The sequence below is a fragment of the Lepisma saccharinum genome, unplaced genomic scaffold (assembly GCF_977018435.1).
Source record: "Lepisma saccharinum unplaced genomic scaffold, izLepSacc3.1 HAP1_SCAFFOLD_459, whole genome shotgun sequence".
Taxonomy (NCBI): Eukaryota; Metazoa; Arthropoda; class Insecta; order Zygentoma; family Lepismatidae; genus Lepisma; species Lepisma saccharinum.
The window spans coordinates 48,142-75,675 of record NW_028143154.1 but is presented as its reverse complement, the minus strand read 5'-3'; the positions used below and the strand labels follow the sequence as shown (position 1 = coordinate 75,675).

Below are 27,534 nucleotides of genomic sequence, written 5' to 3'. Positions count from 1 at the left end.
GTAGTCCACGAAAATTTCTTTTATGGTGTATTGGTATAATAAATAAAATTATAATAGATAATACTAGTGCTACTACTCCTCCAAGCTTATTTGGGATTGATCGTAGAATGGCGTATGCAAACAGAAAGTATCACTCTGGTTGAATGTGTACTGGGGTTACAAGTGGATTTGCAGGGGTAAAGTTTTCAGGGTCTCCTAGGGTTGTTGGAAATATTAATGAGAGTTGTATTAGTCTTAAAATTATAAGTATAAACCCTAATATATCTTTTATTGAGAAGTATGGGTGGAATGGAATTTTATCCATGTTGCTATTAATAGATAGTGGATTATTAGACCCAGTTTGATGCAAGAAAAGTAGATGAATTATGGATATTGCTATTAAAATAAATGGTAATAAAAAATGAAAGGCGAAGAATCGAGTTAGTGTAGCACTATCTACTGCAAATCCCCCCCAAATTCATTGGACTAACGTAGTCCCTAAATATGGAATTGCCGAGAGTAAATTAGTAATTACTGTGGCACCTCAAAATGATATTTGCCCTCATGGTAATACATATCCAGCAAATGCTGTTGCTATTGTTGCTAATATAATTATAACCCCAATAGATCATGTGTGAAAATATAAGTAGGATCCATAATATATTCCTCGTCCAACATGTATATATATACAAATAAAAAATATGGAGGCGCCATTAGCATGAATAGTTCGTAGTATTCACCCATAATTCACATCTCGGCAGATGTGTATTACTCTAGAAAAGGCTAAATCTGTTCTTGAAATATAATGTATTGCTAAAAAAAGACCTGTTAAGATTTGGATTGAAAGACATATTCCTATGAGTGAGCCAAAATTTCATCAATAGGAAATATTTAGTGGGGCTGGCAAGTCTACTAATGCATTATTTGCTAATTTGAGTAGAGGGTGATAAATCCGTGCTGGTTTTGTCATTTGTAATTATTTAATTATTTTTAGAGGCCCATGTGAAAGTCTAGTAATTTTTACAATTGCAATTAATGTAATAAATAGATATACTACTGTTATAGTAGTTATTATTATAATGGATTCGTTGTATAATTTTATTCCTGGTAAGGGTGGTGTACTTCTTCAGGTTGTATAAGTATCTATATTTTGTAGTATTGAGGGGGTTAATAATGGGTCTATTATTATTAATATAAATAAACATAATAATATTAAAGTTACACTCATAATTATTATTTTTGTTCTTATTTTAAATATTTCATTTGGTGTAAGTCTTGTTGTATAAATAAATAGAACTAATATTCCTCCTAAAAATACTAGAAATAATACATAGGAAAGTCATGTGGATTTTAAAAATGTGGATATTGTTAGGCATGCAGTAATAATTTGTATAATTAGTGTGATCCCCATAGATAGTGGATGTTTTATATATAATATTATTAGTGCTAATATTAATATAACAGTAATTAGTATTAATTGTATTTTAATATCAAGGGGTAGTTTAATAAAAATATTGGCTTTGGGAGCTAATGATGATGTAATTATATCTTCCTTGATGTTTTTAGAATTATTAATTCATTAATGATTTACAAGACCATTGTTTTTATTAAACTATAAAAACTTATGTTAAGAGTATTATTTATATTATTTATTTTATTTACTAGATTTTTATGCTTTATTTCTCAACGTAGGCACTTATTAGTAACTCTATTAAGACTTGAATTTATTGTGTTATCCTTATATTTATATATAACTTATTATTTTATTAATAATCAGGAAGAAGCTTATTTTTGTTTATTATTTATTTCGTTTTGTGTATGTGAGGGGGCTCTTGGTCTATCTGTTATAGTATCAGTTACACGTACTCATGGTAATGATTATTTTAATTCTTTTGTATTATTGAAATGTTAAAATATATTTTTTATTTTATATTTTTAATCCTTTTGAGATTTAATAGTTCTTTATGAATGGTGGTTCAAATTTCTATTATTTTTGGTTGTTTTTGTTTTTATTAATAGTATGATTTGGTATCGGAGTATGGGGGGCTGGTTATTTTATTGGCTTAGATGTGATGTCTTACTCTTTAATTTTGCTTAGCATTTGAATTATTTTTTTAATAATAGTGGCTAGAAATAGTATTATATCTATTTACTTTTATCCTTGTAGATTTATATTTTTGTTAATTATTTTATTATTATTGTTAATATTAACTTTTATAAGAATACTTTTTTTTTAATTTTATTTGTTTTTTGAGGGATCATTAGTACCTACTTTATTTTTAATTTTAGGGTGAGGGTATCAGCCAGAACGAGTACAAGCGGGGGTATATTGACTTTTTTATACATTACTTGCTTCTTTACCTCTTTTGGTTGGTATTTTTATGTTAAATTATAAGGTGGGGGGTTTATATATATATATATATTTAGATATATTAATATTGATATATTAGAATGGTGTTTGCCTTTTTAGTAAAAATACCTATATTTTTGGTTCATTTGTGATTACCTAGGGCTCATGTTGAGGCTCCAGTTAGTGGGTCTATGATTTTGGCTGGGATTTTATTAAAGCTCGGAGGGTATGGGATTTTGCGAATTATTTCTTGTATTGAGAGATTAGCTGTTAAATATAATATTTTTTGATTTGGTATTAGCATTGTTGGAATTTGAATAATTAGTCTTGTTTGTATACGTCAAATTGATTTAAAGGCTTTGGTTGCATATTCATCTGTAGCACATATAGGTCTTGTTTTGATGGGGATTATAACTATAGGGGCATGAGGAATAAATGGTAGTCTTACTTTAATAGTAGCACATGGTCTTTGTTCTTCTGGAATATTTTGTCTAGTAAATATTACTTATGAACGATTAGGTAGTCGTAGTATATTAATTAATAGGGGGATAATTAGTTATATTCCTAGATTATCTTTATGATGATTTATATTGAGAATTACTAATATAGCTGCCCCCCATTCTATTAATCTGTTGGGTGAAATTAGTCTATTAAATAGAATTATTGGGTGATCCTACTTTAGTTTTGTAGGTGTTGCATTACTCTCCTTTTTAAGTGCTGGTTATACTTTATATTTATATTCTTACACTCAACATGGAATATACTACTCTGGTGTATTTTCTTGCTGAAGAAGTAACATTCGTGAATATTTATTATTATTTTGTCATTTATTTCCATTAAATTTTTTAATTGTTTTTTGTTCTCCAATATTTCATTGAATTTAAATTATTTAAGTAGTTTAAGTAGAATAGTAAGTTGTGGACTTACTGGTAGCTAAAAAGTTCTTAGATCAATGGTTTTTAATTTTTTTATTACAAGTATAGTATCAATTATTTTATTAATTAGTAGAATAATTTTATTATTATTAGGGATAATATTTTTAATTAGGGATATTACAATTTTTATTGAGTGAAATATTGTTAATTTGAATAGTTCTAGTATTATCATAACAATATTATTTGATTGAATATCTTTAATTTTTATAGGATTAGTTATATATATCTCTTCTATGGTTATTAATTATAGAGGTTCTTATATAGAAGGGGATTATAATATAAATCGATTTATTATTTTAGTTTTATTATTTGTCGGGTCTATAATGTTTTTAATTATTTCTCCTAATATTATTAGAATTATTTTAGGATAGGATGGTCTAGGACTAGTTTCTTACTGCCTAGTAATTTATTATCAGAATGTTCGTTCCTATTCTGCTGGAATATTAACTGCTTTGTCTAACCGAATTGGTGATGTATTTATTTTATTATCTATTGCTTGAATATTAAATTATGGTAGCTGAAATTATATCTATTATTTATGATTAGTTTCTGACTTTGATATAATATTAATTACTAGATTTATTATTATTGCTGGGATAACAAAGAGTGCACAAATTCCATTTTCTGCATGATTGCCGGCAGCTATGGCTGCACCCACCCCAGTTTCTGCATTAGTTCATTCTTCTACTTTGGTTACTGCTGGAGTTTATTTATTAATTCGTTTTGGAGATATACTGATATATATACTGTTTTTGGTAGGATACTCTTATTACTGTCAGGGTTAACTATATTTATAGCTGGGGTTGGTGCTAATTTTGAATATGATTTGAGGAAAATTATTGCTTTATCTACATTAAGACAACTTGGGTTAATAATGTTAACATTATCTGTGGGGTTAAAGGAGTTATCATTTTTCCATTTATTGACACATGCTATATTTAAGTCTTTATTGTTTTTATGTGCCGGTGTAGTTATTCATGTAATAGGGGATGTTCAGGATATTCGTTGTATGGGGGGTCTAATTAATAAAATACCAATAACTATTTCTTGTATAATAATTTCTAGTCTTGCCTTATGTGGAATACCGTTTTTGGCTGGGTTTTATTCTAAGGATTTAATTTTGGAAATATTAAGTATATCTTCTTTTAATTTAGTAATATTTGTTATATTATGAGTTTCTACGGGTATAACTATAGCCTATAGTTTTCGATTAAATTATTATTTAGTTGGTAAATCTTATAGAGGTATATCATTTCAATTCTTTTCAGATGATGGGGGATGAGGCATATTTAAAGGTATGTTAGGCCTATTATTCTTATCTATTGTAGGTGGTTCTGGGTTAATATGATTAATATTTCCTTCTGTTTTTGTTATTATTATCCCACTTAGTTTGAAAATAGGGGCAATTATATGTATTTTATTGGGAGGGTGAATTGGGTATAATATTACATCTTTCTTGTTCGAAATTTATCCATTTTTTAATAATAAAATAATATATTATTTATTAGGGGGGATATGATTTTTACCTTATTTATCCTCTGGTGGATTAATTGGTAGTTCATTTATTACTGGAGGTCTATATATTAAGGCTGTTGATTATGGATGAAGTGAACTTATGGGGGGACAGGGAGTCTATAAATATATAAGGAGTGGTTCTTTAAATATCCAATTAATACATTCTAATTATTTTAATATTTATTTTATATTTTCATTTTTAATAGTAATTTTATTAATAATTTATATGTGTTTATATAGCTTATAATAAAGCATAATATTGAAGTTATTTACTCTAGCATGCTCATTCTAGTGATCCTTGGGTTCATTCATGATATAAACCTAAAAGCAAGATTAATAGGAATAGGAGTCTAACACATATTCAATATATTAGTTTTGAATTAGTAATAATAACTGTTATTGGTAATAGTTATACAATTTCTACATCAAAAATTAGAAAAATTAATGCAATTAGAAAGAATTTTATAGAGAATGGAATTCGTGCTGAGGATTTTGGGTCAAATCCACACTCAAACGGTGATCTTTTTTCTCGGTCTGTAATTATTTTTTTTGATAGTAATGTGGATAATATTATTACAATTGAGACAAAGTTCACAAGAAACTATGGACGAAATCTTATCGAGTATCCGAGGTTCGTATATAAGTAATCTATAAATAAAGTATCCTATATGATTACTTTATATTAAGCCTTTTTTCAATCTTTGTAAGGTGGCGGAAAATGCGGTAAATATGTTTTTTTAACTTTTACTTCCTCGTTACGATACGCAGTTCACAAGAAATTATTTACCAGATATTATCGAATGTGTGGAGTTTGTATCTAAGTAATACTTAAATAAAATCTTCTACACAATTACTTACTATGAAGCCCGTTTTTTTGTACCGTCAACAAAACACGGGAAATATTTCTTAATTCTTATTTCTTCGCTGAGACACGAGGTTCAGAAGAAACTATGGACAAAATATTGTTGAGTGTGTAGGGTTTGTATCCAGTTAGTCTTGAAATAAAATCTTCCATATGATTACTTTCTATTAAACCCGTACTTTATTTTTGTACATCAGGGAAAACTCGGGAAATTTTTTTAAATTCTTACTTCTTGGCTGAGACATAGAATTCATAAGAAACTCTGGACCAATATCGAGTGTGTGAGGTTTGTATCTAGGTAATCTTTAAATAAAATCATTTATATGATTACTTTCTATTAAGTCCGTTTTTTATTTTTGTACGTACATTCAGGGAAAACCCTGGAAATATTTTTAAATTCTTACTTCCTCGCTGAATCACGAAGTTCACAAGAAATTATGGACCAAATCTTATCGACTGTGTAAGGGTTGTATCTAGGCAATCCATAAATAAAATCTCCTATATGACTACTTTCTCTTAAGCTCATTTTCAATTTTTGTACCATCACGGAAAACCAGGGAAATATATTTTAATTCTTACTTCTTCGCTGAGACACGAAATTCATAAGAAACTATGGACAAAATATTATCGAATGTGTGAGGTTTGTATCTAAGTAATCCTTAAATAAAATCGTCTATACGATTTCCTTGTATTAAGCCCGTCTTTGTTTTTTGTGCAGTCACAGAAAACTCGGAAAAATTTCATAATCCTTATTTCTTTGCTGAGACACGAAGTTCTCAAGAACCTAAGGACAAAATGTTATCTAATGTGAGAGGTTTGTATCTAAGTAATCCTTAAATGAAATATTTTATATGATTACTTTCGAATTTCTCGTCTCGTTTTCCAGACGAGACATTCGATTTTTTACGTCTGTTTGAAGATTATTTAGAATGCTTTTTTATGTATTTATTTCTTATTTAAGTTGAATACTATTCCTTGGATTGTAATAACGAAATACTGAGCCTGATATAGAATAGATTTCATATGAAGGAAGTGCACTAACTTCTGTATAATCGTCGTAGAAGGAAACTTTGTTCTTTTGGGACTCCCCGATGGTACAGTGGTAGCACTTCACCTTGTAATCAAGGGGTGCCGGGTTCGATAACCGGTGAAGGAACATAGTGATTTGAATCCCATTTTAAAGTGTGGGTCCAGTTCCGATTAGCTTTTCTGTGAATCAAATGAAGGAATGTTGTAACTGTTCTTTTTATTCTGTAAATTTAGCCTTCAAGTTTATTAGCAAAATACATGTAGTATCTACTGTCAACATTTTCAATCGTTACTAAACAAATTTCACAAAGTAGTTTTATCAAACTTCAGAGGGAAGCTGACAGCAATGTTAGGGTGGCGGGAGTCTGTTTACGGCCAGGGCGTTTTCCGTGACTATTTTTCGCCGCTTCCCACTGACAGAGGTTTTGCTTTAAACAATGGACACCGTTCATTCAGGGGGCAAACCTGCAGTAGCGGGTAAGTGCCATAAATCCAGGCCTAAAGTAGGAATGAAAGTTGATGCAAGGGAGGGGCAATAAAAATTCTGTAATTTGCTTTGCTTGCTGACAGGAAGTTTTGCAGGAAAAGCTGAAAAGGAAAACGGCAAACTTTGAATGCAAGAGGGACAGTGAACACAAGTTCTTTGTATTTTTCGCCGACACACAAGCTTCCATTTCGAAGGTGAGGCTATCAGCAGCGAAGTTATTAGAGGGTTGGAAGCAGTGACGACGCCAGAGGAGGCAGGGGGCGCCACTTCGCCCTCTCCCGGGCCCTCCAACTGAAGTTAATTAAATATCAAATAATAAAGAGAGTTCATTTATAAGTATATGACGATTTTCACCTTTTCAAAGTGGTGTATTCTGCATGATATCACTTTCCTGTTTATAATACCAACTTGATTAACAAATGTTAATTTGTTTAGTATATATGTAGCTATGTGTATGTGACTTTCGTTCAAGATTCGAGTGCCGACCTGGGCATAGGTGATTTCTCATTCATTTATGTCCTATAATCGTCGAGATTAACCTAAGTTTTAAAATGTTTTAAGAACTGGGAAAAAGTGTTGAATGTGGATGGTTTTAAAACATCACGAATATTTTCAGGACCACAAGACATCATCTGTAGTACGCGCAAATTATTCTAATCGTGGTCGTTAGTGACAACGCTAATTATTAAAATACATTCAAAGTTGATTCAAGATTTGATTGGTTGGTTGATTTTGTGTTTTAAGTCCATTTTATGCACAGAAAAGTCAATCGGGACTTAGCTTAAAGTGCCTCCACTGGGTATCGAACCTTGGAGCAAAGGTGATCGAAAAAACCCGGCACTAAATGTCAGTTGTTGTGGATTCATCGCGGTTTCTTACTATTCAGGGACTTGAATTTCGAGATGATGAGTCTGAGGAAACCTTAACAAAGGGAATTTCTTCGATACTCTTGAAGTTAATGAGGATATATTATTTCGAAATGTATTGAACATGAACCTTAAAATGCAAATTACACTTAAAATTCGAATCAAAACATATCGCGGGCACGTAAAATAACGCTATTTAGGATCTGCCACGCTTCAATCATTGGATACAGGTTCGCTCTTTCTCGAATATATCAAAATCGAAGAACATCTTCCCACGAACCCCATAGGTGCCTGTAATTGTTTAGCACAGACATACGTTGGAGTGGTAGGGTAAGAGTAAGTAATGCCAGGGTCAGAATATTTCTTGAATCGTGAGATAACTGTAATCTTTGTCTGATTTTTTTTTATCCTGTGATAACATTTCCCTGAAAAGTTTGCCCAAAACTCTTCAGCATTACGAAGATGGTTGTCCTTAAAATCTTTGAAAAGGCTTGCTCGAAACAGGATGCTGGATGCAAACTGCCTCATTTGGCTGTTCTTGAAATTGAGAAGAAATGTCAAGTCCTGGACGTAACAAAGGTGGCAATGTGTTCTCCAAACCACACAGAGCAGAATTCTCCAACAGGAGAAATACGCTTCACTAAATGCCTCACATTGTTTCTAATACTTAAGAAGATTAATTTGTTCCAACGTCACGTTTATTTTGCAAGAAAATTAAACTCTTCGAGGCATTTTTTCGTCATTTATATTATTATCTTATAACTTAAATATTTATATCAGTAGTTTCATCTCAAGAAAGACGATGAATTATAAAATTATGAATGTCTTTCAATACTGAAATAGGCTACTAGAGACAACGCAACTTACAAATAAAAAAGAATTAATGTCTTTATTAAAACGAATCATGTGGAGATAAACTAGTAAAAAAGAAGTAAATTTAGACAGTAAATGTCCACTCTAAATAAAAGACAAACACAAAACACCATACATGAATATAATAATAATAATAATTATTATAATTATTATTATAATTATTAAAATTGTCATTATTATAAGTATTATTATATATGTATATATATATATATATGTGTAGTGTTTTCTGGCTTTTTAATGTGACTACCCCCTTACATTATTTTGTTGCCAGAATTTCGCCCCCCCAGTCACATTTCCCTGGCGCCGTCACTGGTTGGAAGTAAATTTATTAGGACGAGGAAAGTAACATTAACTGTTGACAGTGTTGCACCAATGGACGTGATATGTGCTACTGTTTGTATAAATTATAGGAAATTTAAGCAAAAAATTATAATTGTTGAGACTTGAGAGTTGTTTCCTTCAGATAAAAAAGTTCAGATAAAACAAGAATTTAGCCTTACTGTTATGAAAAGAAATAACGCAGTACAGGGAAAGAATAACTCCTCACATGTGTCGCACCTGGTGGGATGCAACCCACATGCACAAGAGTATTGCAGGAAGTCTTTGAACGAGGATGAAAAGGGATGTGTGAAATTTGACTTAGCTGCGGGTGAATTAGTGGATTCTAATATTCTTAAGGTTGATATTGGGTTTCAAGTCCCCTTGATTCACAAATAGGCTAAATCGCGAATCGACCTACAGTTTAAAGTGTGATCCGATCCACTTTGTGCCTCCATTTGGTATCGAACGAAGGGACCCTTGATTACAAGACCTCGACGTTATTACTACGCCATCGGGGAGGCACCCAATTTACACAAATATGTTGATTTCAATAACACGTTTAATGCATAATCTGATAATGATGCACTTTTGGTGCATTTAAACATATTTTTTTCAACTATATCATGTCTAAAAGAATCATTGAAGTTGGGATTTTTGTAACTTCACGAGGCACGGCTCTGTAAATGTGTGATATAAAATATATGCAGGTTTGCGTTCCATACGTGGTGGTTTTGTCACGTTTCTTCGCTTCGTACAACATACACTTTTACAGGAACGGCTTCTTGCATCCTCCTGGGACCTTGCTCTAGCTAAACAAAAAATATATTTGTTTAGCATAATCGATGGTTAATTATTCCTGCCGAACAAGGATTTTATTGCGTCCATACGCTTTCTATTTGTAATATACTAAGTATTGAAATGTTTTCTTACTACACATTTAAAATCTCTTTTGTTGCTCCCGAGCGCCAAGCTTGTTGTATAAATAAATAGAACTAATATTCCTCCTAAAAATACTAGAAATAATACATAGGAAAGTCATGTGGATTTTAAGAATGTGGATATTGTTAGGCATGCAGTAATAGTTTGTATAATTAGTGTGATCCCCATAGACAGTGGATGTTTTATGTATAATATTATTAGTGCTAATAGTAATATAACAGTAATTAGTATTAATTTTATTTTAATATCAAGGGGTAGTTTAATAAAAATATTGGCTTTGGGAGCTAATGATGATGTAATTATATCTTCCTTGATGTTTTTAGAATTATTAATTCATTAATGATTTACAAGACCATTGTTTTTATTAAACTATAAAAACTTATGTTAAGAGTATTATTTATATTATTTATTTTATTTACTAGATTTTTATGCTATATTTCTCATCGTAGGCACTTATTAGTAACTCTATTAAGACTTGAATTTATTGTGTTATCCTTATATTTATATATAACTTATTATTTTATTAATAATCAGGAAGAAGCTTATTTTTGTTTATTATTTATTTCGTTTTGTGTATGTGAGGGGGCTCTTGGTCTATCTGTTATAGTATGAGTTACACGTACTCATGGTAATGATTATTTTAATTCTTTTGTATTATTGAAATGTTAAAATATATTTTTTATTTTATATTTTTAATCCTTTTGAGATTTAATAGTTCTTTATGAATGGTGGTTCAAATTTCTATTATTTTTGGTTGTTTTTTGTTTTTATTAATAGTATGATTTGGTATCGGAGTATGGGGGGCTGGTTATTTTATTGGCTTAGATGTGATGTCTTACTCTTTAATTTTGCTTAGCATTTGAATTATTTTTTTAATAATAGTGGCTAGAAATAGTATTATATCTTTTTATTTTTATCCTTGTAGATTTATATTTTTGTTAATTATTTTATTATTATTGTTAATATTAACTTTTATAAGAATAATTTTTTTTTAATTTTATTTGTTTTTGAGGGATCATTAGTACCTACTTTATTTTTAATTTTAGGGTGAGGGTATCAGCCAGAACGAGTACAAGCGGGGGTATATTTACTTTTTTATACATTACTTGCTTCTTTACCTCTTTTGGTTGGTATTTTTATGTTAAATTATAAGGTGGGGGGTTTACATATATATATATTTAGATATATTAATATTGATATATTAGAATGGTGTTTGCCTTTTTAGTAAAAATACCTATATTTTTGGTTCATTTGTGATTACCTAGGGCTCATGTTGAGGCTCCAGTTAGTGGGTCTATGATTTTGGCTGGGATTTTATTAAAGCTCGGAGGGTATGGGATTTTGCGAATTATTTCTTGTATTGAGAGATTAGCTGTTAAATATAATATTTTTTGATTTGGTATTAGCATTGTTGGAATTTGAATAATTAGTCTTGTTTGTATACGTCAAATTGATTTAAAGGCTTTGGTTGCATATTCATCTGTAGCACATATAGGTCTTGTTTAGATGGGGATTATAACTATAGGGGCATGAGGAATAAATGGTAGTCTTACTTTAATAGTAGCACATGGTCTTTGTTCTTCTGGAATATTTTGTCTAGTAAATATTACTTATGAACGATTAGGTAGTCGTAGTATATTAATTAATAGGGGGATAATTAGTTATATTCCTAGATTATCTTTATGATGATTTATATTGAGAATTACTAATATAGCTGCCCCCCCTTCTATTAATCTGTTGGGTGAAATTAGTCTATTAAATAGAATTATTGGGTGATCCTACTTTAGTTTTGTAGGTGTTGCATTACTCTCCTTTTTAAGTGCTGGTTATACTTTATATTTATATTCTTACACTCAACATGGAATATACTACTCTGGTGTATTTTCTTGCTGAAGAAGTAACATTCGTGAATATTTATTATTATTTTGTCATTTATTTCCATTAAATTTTTTAATTGTTTTTTGTTCTCCAATATTTCATTGAATTTAAATTATTTAAGTAGTTTAAGTAGAATAGTAAGTTGTGGACTTACTGGTAGCTAAAAAGTTCTTAGATCAATGTTTTTTAATTTTTTTATTACAAGTATAGTATCAATTATTTTATAAATTGTAGAATAATTTTATTATTATTAGGGATGATATTTTTAATTAGGGATATTACAATTTTTATTGAGTGAAATATTGTTAATTTGAATAGTTCTAGTATTATCATAACAATATTATTTGATTGAATATCTTTAATTTTTATAGGATTAGTTATATATATCTCTTCTATGGTTATTAATTATAGAGGTTCTTATATATAAGGGGATTATAATATAAATCGATTTATTATTTTAGTTTTATTATTTGTCGAGTCTATAATGTTTTTAATTATTTCTCCTAATATTATTAGAATTATTTTAGGATGGGATGGTCTAGGACTAGTTTCTTACTGCCTAGTAATTTATTATCAGAATGTTCGTTCCTATTCTGCTGGAATATTAACTGCTTTGTCTAACCGAATTGGTGATATATTTATTTTATTATCTATTGCTTGAATATTAAATTATGGTAGCTGAAATTATATCTATTATTTATGATTAGTTTCTGACTTTGATATAATATTAATTACTAGATTTATTATTATTGCTGGGATAACAAAGAGTGCACAAATTCCATTTTCTGCATGATTGCCGGCAGCTATGGCTGCACCCACCCCAGTTTCTGCATTAGTTCATTCTTCTACTTTGGTTACTGCTGGAGTTTATTTATTAATTCGTTTTGGAGATATACTGATATATATACTGTTTTTGGTAGGATACTCTTATTACTGTCAGGGTTAACTATATTTATAGCTGGGGTTGGTGCTAATTTTGAATATGATTTGAGGAAAATTATTGCTTTATCTACATTAAGACAACTTGTGTTAATAATGTTAACATTATCTGTGGGGTTAAAGGAGTTATCATTTTTCCATTTATTGACACATGCTATATTTAAGTCTTTATTGTTTTTATGTGCCGGTGTAGTTATTCATGTAATAGGGGATGTTCAGGATATTCGTTAATTAATTAATTAATTAATAAAATACCAATAACTATTTCTTGTATAATAATTTCTAGTCTTGCCTTATGTGGAGTACCGTTTTTGGCTGGGTTTTATTCTAAGGATTTAATTTTGGAAATATTAAGTATATCTTCTTTTAATTTAGTAATATTTGTTTTATTATGAGTTTCTACGGGTATAACTATAGCCTATAGTTTTTGATTAAATTATTTTTTAGTTGGTAAATCTTATAGAGGTATATCATTTCAATTCTTTTCAGATGATGGGGGATGAGGCATATTTAAAGGTATGTTAGGCCTATTATTCTTATCTATTGTAGGTGGTTCTGGGTTAATATGATTAATATTTCCTTCTGTTTTTGTTATTATTATCCCACTTAGTTTGAAAATAGGGGCAATTATATGTATTTTATTGGGAGGGTGAATTGGGTATAATATTACATCTTTCTTGTTCGAAATTTATCCATTTTTTAATAATAAAATAATATATTATTTATTAGGGGGGATATGATTTTTACCTTATTTATCCTCTGGTGGATTAATTGGTAGTTCATTTATTACTGGAGGTCTATATATTAAGGCTGTTGATTATGGATGAAGTGAACTTATGGGGGGACAGGGAGTCTATAAATATATAAGGAGTGGTTCTTTAAATATCCAATTAATACATTCTAATTATTTTAATATTTATTTTATATTTTCATTTTTAATAGTAATTTTATTAATAATTTATATGTGTTTATATAGCTTATAATAAAGCATAATATTGAAGTTATTAGGAAGGATAAAATAATTCTATAGGCATTTCTTGAACTTATTTAAAGTTCAGCTTTATCATGAAAAGATAATGTAATTTTATACTAAAGAAATAGTGTGAGAGTATTAATGGAGTTTCACCACTAAAGATGGAAGTTAGCAGCCCCCACTTAATAATATACCCCTTAACTGAGGAGATAATCCTAATTTTATTATTAACATTAATATGCCGCCTTCCTTTGGCTTCAGTCAAATAAGCAAGGGTAATATATACCAATTTATTCAGGTCGAAGCTGATTGCTTTTGCTTCTTGCTCAATAAAGTAAATTGAACTATTCAATACCTTTTGAATGCAACTCAAATATTATTATTAACTATTACTCTAGCATGCTCATTCTAGTGATCCTTGGGTTCATTCATGATATAAACCTAAAAGCAAGATTAATAGGAATAGGAGTCTAACACATATTCAATATATTAGTTTTGAATTAGTAATAATAACTGTCATTGGTAATAGTAATACAATTTCTACATCAAAAATTAGAAAAATTACTGCAATTAGAAAGAATTTTATAGAGAATGGAATTCGTGCTGAGGATTTTGGGTCAAATCCACACTCAAACGGTGATCTTTTTTCTCGGTCTGTAATTATTTTTTTTGATAGTAATGTGGATAATATTATTACAATTGAGGTAATTATTATAATTAATAATGAGGTACTTATGATTATATTAATTATTTACTTTATTTTATTATAATCTTTTTAATTGGAAGTTAAGCGTACTTTAAATATACTAAGTAAATTATCTACCTCATCAGTAAATTGAAATATAAAGGAATAATCATACTACATCTACGAAATGTAGGCTGCTGCTTCAAATCCGAAGTGCTGTGTTGGTGAAAAATGGCATAAGATGTGTCGAGCTAAACATACCCCTAGGAATGTTGATCCAATAATAACATGTAACCCATGAAATCCTGTTGCTATAAAGAATGTGGATCCATATACTGCATCAGCGATAGTAAAGGGGGATTCATAATATTCATATGCCTGAAGAATAGTAAAATATATTCCTAATATTAGTGTTAATATAAGGGCTTGCGTTGTATGTGAGTGGTTTTTTTCTAATAACCCATGATGGGCTCATGTTACTGTTACTCCTGAGGCTAGTAAAATTGCTGTATTTAATAAAGGTACTTGTATTGGGTTAAATGGAGTAATTCCCCTTGGTGGTCATAATATCCCCAGTTCAATTGTTGGGGATAATCTTCTATGGAAAAATGCTCAAAAGAAGGATACAAAAAATAATACCTCTGAGATAATAAATAGAATTATGCCCCATCGTAGTCCTATTATAACTTGATTTGTATGTAATCCTTGATATGTTCCCTCTCGTGAAATATCTCGTCATCATTGAATTATTGTAAGAAGTATAGTTGTTATTCCTATTGATAATAGAATTATATTTTGTTGGTGAAATCATCTAATTATCCCTGTTGTTAATATTATTGCTCTAATAGCTCCTGTTGCTGGTCATGGGCTTTGATCTACTAGGTGATATGGGTGGTTTTGGTTTGCTGACATTGTTTATTTTGATTCTCTAGAATAAATAACAATTAATAAGGCAAATACATAAGATTGGATAAATGCTACGGCTGTTTCTATAATAATTAATATAATTTGTGCTAAAATTAATATTGAAAGTCCAATAATTTCTAATATTGTTCCTGTATTTCCAATTATTGATATTATTAAATGTCCAACTATTATGTTTGCTGCTAGTCGCACTGATAGAGTTATTGGACGAATTAGATTTCTAATTATTTCAATACCTACTATAATTGGTATTAATAGTGCTGGCACACCTTCCGGTACTAGGTGTGCTAATATATGTTTTGTATTATTGATTCACCCAAATAATATAAATGATAATCATATTGGTAGGGCCAGGGTTAGGGTAAATACTAAGTGACTTGATCTAGTAAATACATAGGGTAGTAATCCTATTGAATTATTAAATAAGATTATTGAAAATATACTAATAAATATTAGGGTTCTTCCCTGGTGACTAATTATCCCTAAAAATGTTTTAAATTCTTCATGTAACTTTATTATTATTATGTTATATAATATAGAGGTTCGTGATTGTATTAATCAAAATGGGGCTGGGATTATTAATAATCCCAGGAATGTTCTAATTCAATTTAGTGATATATTTATAATTGATGATGTTGGATCGAATGATGAAAATAATCTTGTTATCATTTTCAGTATTTAATTTTTGGTTTTATTTTCTATTTTAAAGTTGTTACTATTTAATAATTTATTATAATTATAATAATTGATGATTATAAATAGAAAATAAATTGATATAAATATTATAAATAGAATAATTCAATTTAATGGGTATATTTGTGGAATAAAAAAGTATCTATAAAGATAATTTAGGTTTGACATTCCTATGTTATAGATTAACTAACTCTTTTCATTAGAAGTAGTTGTTATATTACTATTTTGTGGTTTAAGAGACCATTACTTACTTTTCAGTCATCTAATGATTCTTGTATAATTTTTATTAGTCAATTAATAAAAGATTTGTGAGTTGTAGTTTCAACAATAATTGGTATGAATCTATGATTAGAACCACAAATTTCTGAACATTGTCCGAAAAATAAGCCAATTCGACTAATATTTACTCCTGCCTGGTTAAGTCGTCCTGGGGTGGCATCTATTTTAATCCCTATGGATGGTATGGCTCATGAGTGTAATACATCTGCAGATGTAGTTAGTACTCGGATATCTATGTTAATTGGTAATAGTGTTCGATTATCTACATCTAATAATCGAAATGAGTCTATAGATATTTCATTTGTTGGGGATATATATGAGTCAAATTCTGCCCTTATAAAATCGGAGTATTCATAACTTCAATATCATTGATGTCCAATAGTTTTAAGGGTCAATGAAGGTTGATTAATTTCATCTAATAAGTATAATAAACGTAGAGAGGGTAGGGCAATAAAAACTAGGGTAATTGCTGGTATAATTGTTCATATTGTTTCTAATGTTTGTCCTTCTAAAAGTATTCGGTTTGTTAATTTGTTATTAAATAATGATGCTATTAAGTATCCTACTAATACTGTAATTATAATTAAAATTAATATTGTGTGGTCATGGAAAAATATTATTTGTTCTATTAATGGGGAGGATCTATCTTGTAATCCTACTTGATTTCAGGTTGCCACTTTTAAGTAAGGGATATTCCTTATAATTGAAGCTCAAATTCAATGCACTTCTCTGCCACCTTAAAAATTAGTTGTTAGTAAGTAGTATTGGGAGTTCTGAATATGTATGTTCAGAGGGAGGTGACATTTGATACCATTCAATTGATGATGCTTGTAGTAGATTAAATAATGTTGGTCGGGCACTTGTATGTTATCACAGGATAAAAAAAATCAGACAAAGATTACAGTTACTCACGATTCAAGAAATATTCTGACCCTGGCATTACTTACTCTTACTCCTTTATGAATGGTGGTTCAAATTTCTATTATTTTTGGTTGTTTTTTGTTTTTATTAATAGTATGATTTGGTATCGGAGTATGGGGGGCTGGTTATTTTATTGGCTTAGATGTGATGTCTTACTCTTTAATTTTGCTTAGCATTTGAATTATTTTTTTAATAATAGTGGCTAGAAATAGTATTATATCTTTTTATTTTTATCCTTGTAGATTTATATTTTTGTTAATTATTTTATTATTATTGTTACTATTAACTTTTATAAGAATAATTTTTTTTTAATTTTATTTGTTTTTGAGGGATCATTAGTACCTACTTTATTTTTAATTTTAGGGTGAGGGTATCAGCCAGAACGAGTACAAGCGGGGGTATATTTACTTTTTTATACATTACTTGCTTCTTTACCTCTTTTGGTTGGTATTTTTATGTTAAATTATAAGGTGGGGGGTTTACATATATATATATTTAGATATATTAATATTGATATATTAGAATGGTGTTTGCCTTTTTAGTAAAAATACCTATATTTTTGGTTCATTTGTGATTACCTAGGGCTCATGTTGAGGCTCCAGTTAGTGGGTCTATGATTTTGGCTGGGATTTTATTAAAGCTCGGAGGGTATGGGATTTTGCGAATTATTTCTTGTATTGAGAGATTAGCTGTTAAATATAATATTTTTTGATTTGGTATTAGCATTGTTGGAATTTGAATAATTAGTCTTGTTTGTATACGTCAAATTGATTTAAAGGCTTTGGTTGCATATTCATCTGTAGCACATATAGGTCTTGTTTAGATGGGGATTATAACTATAGGGGCATGAGGAATAAATGGTAGTCTTACTTTAATAGTAGCACATGGTCTTTGTTCTTCTGGAATATTTTGTCTAGTAAATATTACTTATGAACGATTAGGTAGTCGTAGTATATTAATTAATAGGGGGATAATTAGTTATATTCCTAGATTATCTTTATGATGATTTATATTGAGAATTACTAATATAGCTGCCCCCCCTTCTATTAATCTGTTGGGTGAAATTAGTCTATTAAATAGAATTATTGGGTGATCCTACTTTAGTTTTGTAGGTGTTGCATTACTCTCCTTTTTAAGTGCTGGTTATACTTTATATTTATATTCTTACACTCAACATGGAATATACTACTCTGGTGTATTTTCTTGCTGAAGAAGTAACATTCGTGAATATTTATTATTATTTTGTCATTTATTTCCATTAAATTTTTTAATTGTTTTTTGTTCTCCAATATTTCATTGAATTTAAATTATTTAAGTAGTTTAAGTAGAATAGTAAGTTGTGGACTTACTGGTAGCTAAAAAGTTCTTAGATCAATGTTTTTTAATTTTTTTATTACAAGTATAGTATCAATTATTTTATAAATTGTAGAATAATTTTATTATTATTAGGGATGATATTTTTAATTAGGGATATTACAATTTTTATTGAGTGAAATATTGTTAATTTGAATAGTTCTAGTATTATCATAACAATATTATTTGATTGAATATCTTTAATTTTTATAGGATTAGTTATATATATCTCTTCTATGGTTATTAATTATAGAGGTTCTTATATAGAAGGGGATTATAATATAAATCGATTTATTATTTTAGTTTTATTATTTGTCGGGTCTATAATGTTTTTAATTATTTCTCCTAATATTATTAGAATTATTTTAGGATGGGATGGTCTAGGACTAGTTTCTTACTGCCTAGTAATTTATTATCAGAATGTTCGTTCCTATTCTGCTGGAATATTAATTGCTTTGTCTAACCGAATTGGTGATATATTTATTTTATTATCTATTGCTTGAATATTAAATTATGGTAGCTGAAATTATATCTATTATTTATGATTAGTTTCTGACTTTGATATAATATTAATTACTAGATTTATTATTATTGCTGGGATAACAAAGAGTGCACAAATTCCATTTTCTGCATGATTGCCGGCAGCTATGGCTGCACCCACCCCAGTTTCTGCATTAGTTCATTCTTCTACTTTGGTTACTGCTGGAGTTTATTTATTAATTCGTTTTGGAGATATACTGATATATATACTGTTTTTGGTAGGATACTCTTATTACTGTCAGGGTTAACTATATTTATAGCTGGGGTTGGTGCTAATTTTGAATATGATTTGAGGAAAATTATTGCTTTATCTACATTAAGACAACTTGGGTTAATAATGTTAACATTATCTGTGGGGTTAAAGGAGTTATCATTTTTCCATTTATTGACACATGCTATATTTAAGTCTTTATTGTTTTTATGTGCCGGTGTAGTTATTCATGTAATAGGGGATGTTCAGGATATTCGTTAATTAATTAATTAATTAATAAAATACCAATAACTATTTCTTGTATAATAATTTCTAGTCTTGCCTTATGTGGAATACCGTTTTTGGCTGGGTTTTATTCTAAGGATTTAATTTTGGAAATATTAAGTATATCTTCTTTTAATTTAGTAATATTTGTTTTATTATGAGTTTCTACGGGTATAACTATAGCCTATAGTTTTTGATTAAATTATTTTTTAGTTGGTAAATCTTATAGAGGTATATCATTTCAATTCTTTTCAGATGATGGGGGATGAGGCATATTTAAAGGTATGTTAGGCCTATTATTCTTATCTATTGTAGGTGGTTCTGGGTTAATATGATTAATATTTCCTTCTGTTTTTGTTATTATTATCCCACTTAGTTTGAAAATAGGGGCAATTATATGTATTTTATTGGGAGGGTGAATTGGGTATAATATTACATCTTTCTTGTTCGAAATTTATCCATTTTTTAATAATAAAATAATATATTATTTATTAGGGGGGATATGATTTTTACCTTATTTATCCTCTGGTGGATTAATTGGTAGTTCATTTATTACTGGAGGTCTATATATTAAGGCTGTTGATTATGGATGAAGTGAACTTATGGGGGGACAGGGAGTCTATAAATATATAAGGAGTGGTTCTTTAAATATCCAATTAATACATTCTAATTATTTTAATATTTATTTTATATTTTCATTTTTAATAGTAATTTTATTAATAATTTATATGTGTTTATATAGCTTATAATAAAGCATAATATTGAAGTTATTAGGAAGGATAAAATAATTCTATAGGCATTTCTTGAACTTATTTAAAGTTCAGCTTTATCATGAAAAGATAATGTAATTTTATACTAAAGAAATAGTGTGAGAGTATTAATGGAGTTTCACCACTAAAGATGGAAGTTAGCAGCCCCCACTTAATAATATACCCCTTAACTGAGGAGATAATCCTAATTTTATTATTAACATTAATATGCCGCCTTCCTTTGGCTTCAGTCAAATAAGCAAGGGTAATATATACCAATTTATTCAGGTCGAAGCTGATTGCTTTTGCTTCTTGCTCAATAAAGTAAATTGAACTATTCAATACCTTTTGAATGCAACTCAAATATTATTATTAACTATTACTCTAGCATGCTCATTCTAGTGATCCTTGGGTTCATTCATGATATAAACCTAAAAGCAAGATTAATAGGAATAGGAGTCTAACACATATTCAATATATTAGTTTTGAATTAGTAATAATAACTGTCATTGGTAATAGTAATACAATTTCTACATCAAAAATTAGAAAAATTACTGCAATTAGAAAGAATTTTATAGAGAATGGAATTCGTGCTGAGGATTTTGGGTCAAATCCACACTCAAACGGTGATCTTTTTTCTCGGTCTGTAATTATTTTTTTTGATAGTAATGTGGATAATATTATTACAATTGAGGTAATTATTATAATTAATAATGAGGTACTTATGATTATATTAATTATTTACTTTATTTTATTATAATCTTTTTAATTGGAAGTTAAGCGTACTTTAAATATACTAAGTAAATTATCTACCTCATCAGTAAATTGAAATATAAAGGAATAATCATACTACATCTACGAAATGTAGGCTGCTGCTTCAAATCCGAAGTGCTGTGTTGGTGAAAAATGGCATAAGATGTGTCGAGCTAAACATACCCCTAGGAATGTTGATCCAATAATAACATGTAACCCATGAAATCCTGTTGCTATAAAGAATGTGGATCCATATACTGCATCAGCGATAGTAAAGGGGGATTCATAATATTCATATGCCTGAAGAATAGTAAAATATATTCCTAATATTAGTGTTAATATAAGGGCTTGCGTTGTATGTGAGTGGTTTTTTTCTAATAACCCATGATGGGCTCATGTTACTGTTACTCCTGAGGCTAGTAAAATTGCTGTATTTAATAAAGGTACTTGTATTGGGTTAAATGGAGTAATTCCCCTTGGTGGTCATAATATCCCCAGTTCAATTGTTGGGGATAATCTTCTATGGAAAAATGCTCAAAAGAAGGATACAAAAAATAATACCTCTGAGATAATAAATAGAATTATGCCCCATCGTAGTCCTATTATAACTTGATTTGTATGTAATCCTTGATATGTTCCCTCTCGTGAAATATCTCGTCATCATTGAATTATTGTAAGAAGTATAGTTGTTATTCCTATTGATAATAGAATTATATTTTGTTGGTGAAATCATCTAATTATCCCTGTTGTTAATATTATTGCTCTAATAGCTCCTGTTGCTGGTCATGGGCTTTGATCTACTAGGTGATATGGGTGGTTTTGGTTTGCTGACATTGTTTATTTTGATTCTCTAGAATAAATAACAATTAATAAGGCAAATACATAAGATTGGATAAATGCTACGGCTGTTTCTATAATAATTAATATAATTTGTGCTAAAATTAATATTGAAAGTCCAATAATTTCTAATATTGTTCCTGTATTTCCAATTATTGATATTATTAAATGTCCAACTATTATGTTTGCTGCTAGTCGCACTGATAGAGTTATTGGACGAATTAGATTTCTAATTATTTCAGTACCTACTATAATTGGTATTAATAGTGCTGGCACACCTTCCGGTACTAGGTGTGCTAATATATGTTTTGTATTATTGATTCACCCAAATAATATAAATGATAATCATATTGGTAGGGCCAGGGTTAGGGTAAATACTAAGTGACTTGATCTAGTAAATACATAGGGTAGTAATCCTATTGAATTATTAAATAAGATTATTGAAAATATACTAATAAATATTAGGGTTCTTCCCTGGTGACTAATTATCCCTAAAAATGTTTTAAATTCTTCATGTAACTTTATTATTATTATGTTATATAATATAGAGGTTCGTGATTGTATTAATCAAAATGGGGCTGGGATTATTAATAATCCCAGGAATGTTCTAATTCAATTTAGTGATATATTTATAATTGATGATGTTGGATCGAATGATGAAAATAATCTTGTTATCATTTTCAGTATTTAATTTTTGGTTTTATTTTCTATTTTAAAGTTGTTACTATTTAATAATTTATTATAATTATAATAATTGATGATTATAAATAGAAAATAAATTGATATAAATATTATAAATAGAATAATTCAATTTAATGGGTATATTTGTGGAATAAAAAAGTATCTATAAAGATAATTTAGGTTTGACATTCCTATGTTATAGATTAACTAACTCTTTTCATTAGAAGTAGTTGTTATATTACTATTTTGTGGTTTAAGAGACCATTACTTACTTTTCAGTCATCTAATGATTCTTGTATAATTTTTATTAGTCAATTAATAAAAGATTTGTGAGTTGTAGTTTCAACAATAATTGGTATGAATCTATGATTAGAACCACAAATTTCTGAACATTGTCCGAAAAATAAGCCAATTCGACTAATATTTACTCCTGCCTGGTTAAGTCGTCCTGGGGTGGCATCTATTTTAATCCCTATGGATGGTATGGCTCATGAGTGTAATACATCTGCAGATGTAGTTAGTACTCGGATATCTATGTTAATTGGTAATAGTGTTCGATTATCTACATCTAATAATCGAAATGAGTCTATAGATATTTCATTTGTTGGGGATATATATGAGTCAAATTCTGCCCTTATAAAATCGGAGTATTCATAACTTCAATATCATTGATGTCCAATAGTTTTAAGGGTCAATGAAGGTTGATTAATTTCATCTAATAAGTATAATAAACGTAGAGAGGGTAGGGCAATAAAAACTAGGGTAATTGCTGGTATAATTGTTCATATTGTTTCTAATGTTTGTCCTTCTAAAAGTATTCGGTTTGTTAATTTGTTATTAAATAATGATGCTATTAAGTATCCTACTAATACTGTAATTATAATTAAAATTAATATTGTGTGGTCATGGAAAAATATTATTTGTTCTATTAATGGGGAGGATCTATCTTGTAATCCTACTTGATTTCAGGTTGCCACTTTTAAGTAAGGGATATTCCTTATAATTGAAGCTCAAATTCAATGCACTTCTCTGCCACCTTAAAAATTAGTTGTTAGTAAGTAGTATTGGGAGTTCTGAATATGTATGTTCAGAGGGAGGTGACATTTGATACCATTCAATTGATGATGCTTGTAGTAGATTAAATAATGTTGGTCGGGCACTTGTATGTTATCACAGGATAAAAAAAATCAGACAAAGATTACAGTTACTCACGATTCAAGAAATATTCTGACCCTGGCATTACTTACTCTTACTCTACCACTCCAACGTATGTCTGTGCTAAACAATTACAGGCACCTATGGGGTTCGTGGGAAGATGTTCTTCGATTTTGATGTGTTCGAGAAAGAGCGAACCTGTATCCAATGATTGAAGCGTGGCAAATCCTAAATTGCGTTATTTTACGTGCCCGCGATATGTTTTGATTCGAATTTTAAGTGTAATTTGCATTTTAAGGTTCATGTTCAATACATTTCGAAATAATATATCCTCATTAACTTCAAGAGTATCGAAGAAATTCCCTTTGTTAAGGTTTCCTCAGACTCATCATCTCGAAATTCAAGTCCCTGAATAGTAAGAAACCGCGATGAATCCACAACAACTGACATTTAGTGCCGAGTTTTTTCGATCACCTTTGGTCCCAGGTTCGATACCCAGTGGAGGCACTTTAAGCTAAGTCCCGATTGACTTTTCTGTGCATAAAATGGACTTAAAACACAAAATCAACCAACCAATCAAATCTTGAATCAACTTTGAATGTATTTTAATAATTAGCGTTGTCACTAACGACCACGATTAGAATAATTTGCGCGTACTACAGATGATGTCTTGTGGTCCTGAAAATATTCGTGATGTTTTAAAACCATCCACATTCAACACTTTTTCCCAGTTCTTAAAACTTTTTAAAACTTAGGTTAATCTCGACGATTATAGGGCATAAATGAATGAGAAATCACCTATGCCCAGGTCGGCGCTCGAATCTTGAACGAAAGTCACATACACATAGCTATATATATATATACTAAACAAATTAATATTTGTTAATCAAGTTGGTATTATAAACAGGAAAGTGATATCATGCAGAATACACCACTTTGAAAAGGTGAAAATCGTCATATACTTATAAATGAACTCTCTTTATTATTTGATATTTAATTAACTTCAGTTGGAGGGCCCGGGAGAGGGCGAAGTGGCGCCCCCCTGCCTCCTCTGGCGTCGTCACTGCTTCCAATCCTCTAATAACTTCGCTGCTGATAGCCTCACCTTCGAAATGGAAGCTTGTGTGTCGGCGAATAATACAAAGAACTTGTGTTCACTGTCCCTCTTGCATTCAAAGTTTGCCGTTTTCCTTTTCAGCTTTTCCTGCAAAACTTCCTGTCAGCAAGCAAAGCAAATTACAGAATTTTTATTGCCCCACCCTTGCATCAACTTTCATTCCTACTTTAGGCCTGGATTTATGGCACTTACCCGCTACTGCAGGTTTGCCCCCTGAAGGAACGGTGTCCATTGTTCAAAGCAAAACCTCTGTCAGTGGGAAGCGGCGAAAAATAGTCTCGGAAAACGCCCTGGCCGTAAACAGACTCCCGCCACCCTAACATTGCTGTCAGCTTCCCTCTGAAGTTTGATAAAACTACTTTGTGAAAATTGTTTAGTAACGATTGAAAATGTAGACAGTAGACACTACATGTATTTTGCTAATAAACTTGAAGGCTAAATTTACAGAATAAAAAGAACAGCTACAACTTTCCTTCATTTGATTCACAGAAAAGCTAATCGGAACTGGCCCCTCACTTTAAAATGAGATTCAAATCACTATGTTCCTTCACCGGTTATCGAACCCGGCACCCCTTGATTACAAGGTGAAGTGCTACCACTGTACCATCGGGGAGTCCCAATAGAACAAAGTTTCCTTCTACGACGATTATACAGAAGTTAGTGCACTTCCTTCATATGAAATCTATTCTATATCAGGCTCAGTATTTCGTTATTACAATCCAAGGAATAGTATTCAACTTAAATAAGAAATAAATACATAAAAAAGCATTCTAAATAATCTTCAAACAGACGTAAAAAAATCGAATCCAACCACCTGTAGAATGCCTGAGGGAAACAACAAGGATTTTCTCAACAAAGACATTTCCGAAACTTCCATAACATTCTAATAATTTCGCAACACGTGCAAATAATCATGTGGTAAAATCTTGTCATGGTTCCATGTAAACACGAAAATCACCAAATTACTTCTTTCCATATTTCCTGTATTTTCTCCTCCTCTTTAGCTCTCAGAAGTTCGGAGTGGGATAATGCAAGATTATTTGTCCTTAATTATCTCCTTCTCTTAGTCTTGCTTATATCTTGGACTCCTTAATAACTTTAACAACAACTCCTTATCAATTTGTACTGCCATGTTTCCTACAATGCTTTTCCTACTTCCTAATAACAATCACTTCTGTACACCCTTTGATGTAAAAATTAATTAATAAAAATAAACCATATCCGTCGGTCCGTTTATCCTTCCAACCTATGGAGCTGAGACTATTTTTACAAGATAAACCTCGGACGCAGACATTCCACGATCTTTTGGCCCCTCCTTCCACCTTCTCTACCTGCCCTTTTACTTGATGTTATTCAGAATTGTATTAGTATAAGGAGTACTATCGTAACATAATGTTATTAACCTGGATTGAATTGAAAAACAAAAATGGGGAGTAATGCTGTGTTTCGAAAGAGTATTAAAAATAAGTTTAGGTTTTCATTCATTACTCTCTCTAGAATAGTCTTATTTCGACTTAATACACGCTTATCAAAGTTTCTAATTGAAATCCTTTATTCCAAGCAAACAACTATTTGCAACTGATAAAATTTTTGCTCTTATTTTTTTTTCGAGACATTCGAGACGAGACGAGACTTTACAAAAGCCGTCCCGTCCCGTCTCGTATCTCGTCTCGAAAACGAGACGAGAAAGGCATTCCGTCTGGTCCCGTCTCGAATTTCAAAAGGCTTGTCCCGTCTCATGTCTCGTCTCCTTTTCGAGACGAGACAGGAGACGAGACGGGACATGTCCCGTCCCATGAGCAACACTATTTTCCGTCAAGGTACAAAAATGAAAAACGAGCAAAATAGAAAGTAATCATATAAAATATTTTATTTAAGGATTACTTAGATACAAACCTCTCACATTAGATAATATTTTGTCCATAGGTTCTTGAGAACTTCGTGTCTCAGCAAAGAAATAAGAATTATGAAATTTTTCCCAGTTTTCAGTGACCGCACAAAAAACAAAAACGGGCTTAATACAAGGAAATCGTATAGACGATTTTATTTAAGGATTACTTAGATACAAACCTCACACATTCGATAATATTTTGTCCATAGTTTCTTATGAATTTCGTGTCTCAGCGAAGAAGTAAGAATTAAAATATATTTCCCTGGTTTTCCGTGATGGTACAAAAATTGAAAATGAGCTTAAGAGAAAGTAGTCATATAGGAGATTTTATTTATGGATTGCCTAGATACAACCCTTACACAGTCGATAAGATTTGGTCCATAATTTCTTGTGAACTTCGTGATTCAGCGAGGAAGTAAGAATTTAAAAAAATTTCCCTAGTTTTCCCTGTAGTACAAAAATAAAGTACGGGTTTAATAGAAAGTAATCATATATCATATTTTATTTAAAGACTAACTGGATACAAACCCTACAC

General features: G+C 30.0%; 7 pseudogenes; 3 read left to right on the top strand and 4 right to left on the bottom strand.

Moving 5' to 3' along the window:
• Positions 1-365: 365 nt before the first annotated feature.
• Positions 366-4,783, top strand: LOC145982866 (NADH-ubiquinone oxidoreductase chain 5 pseudogene; annotated as a pseudogene).
• A 2,324-nt stretch (positions 4,784-7,107) lies between these two features.
• LOC145982864 (NADH-ubiquinone oxidoreductase chain 5 pseudogene) lies at positions 7,108-13,713 on the top strand (annotated as a pseudogene).
• A 1,060-nt stretch (positions 13,714-14,773) lies between these two features.
• On the bottom strand, positions 14,774-15,543 carry LOC145982857 (cytochrome c oxidase subunit 3 pseudogene; annotated as a pseudogene).
• Positions 15,544-16,538: 995 nt separating this feature from the next.
• On the bottom strand, positions 16,539-18,037 carry LOC145982863 (cytochrome c oxidase subunit 2 pseudogene; annotated as a pseudogene).
• Positions 18,036-20,322, top strand: LOC145982862 (NADH-ubiquinone oxidoreductase chain 5 pseudogene; annotated as a pseudogene).
• A 1,060-nt stretch (positions 20,323-21,382) lies between these two features.
• LOC145982858 (cytochrome c oxidase subunit 3 pseudogene) lies at positions 21,383-22,152 on the bottom strand (annotated as a pseudogene).
• A 995-nt stretch (positions 22,153-23,147) lies between these two features.
• On the bottom strand, positions 23,148-26,084 carry LOC145982861 (cytochrome c oxidase subunit 2 pseudogene; annotated as a pseudogene).
• Between the last annotated feature and the right edge of the window lie 1,450 nt (positions 26,085-27,534).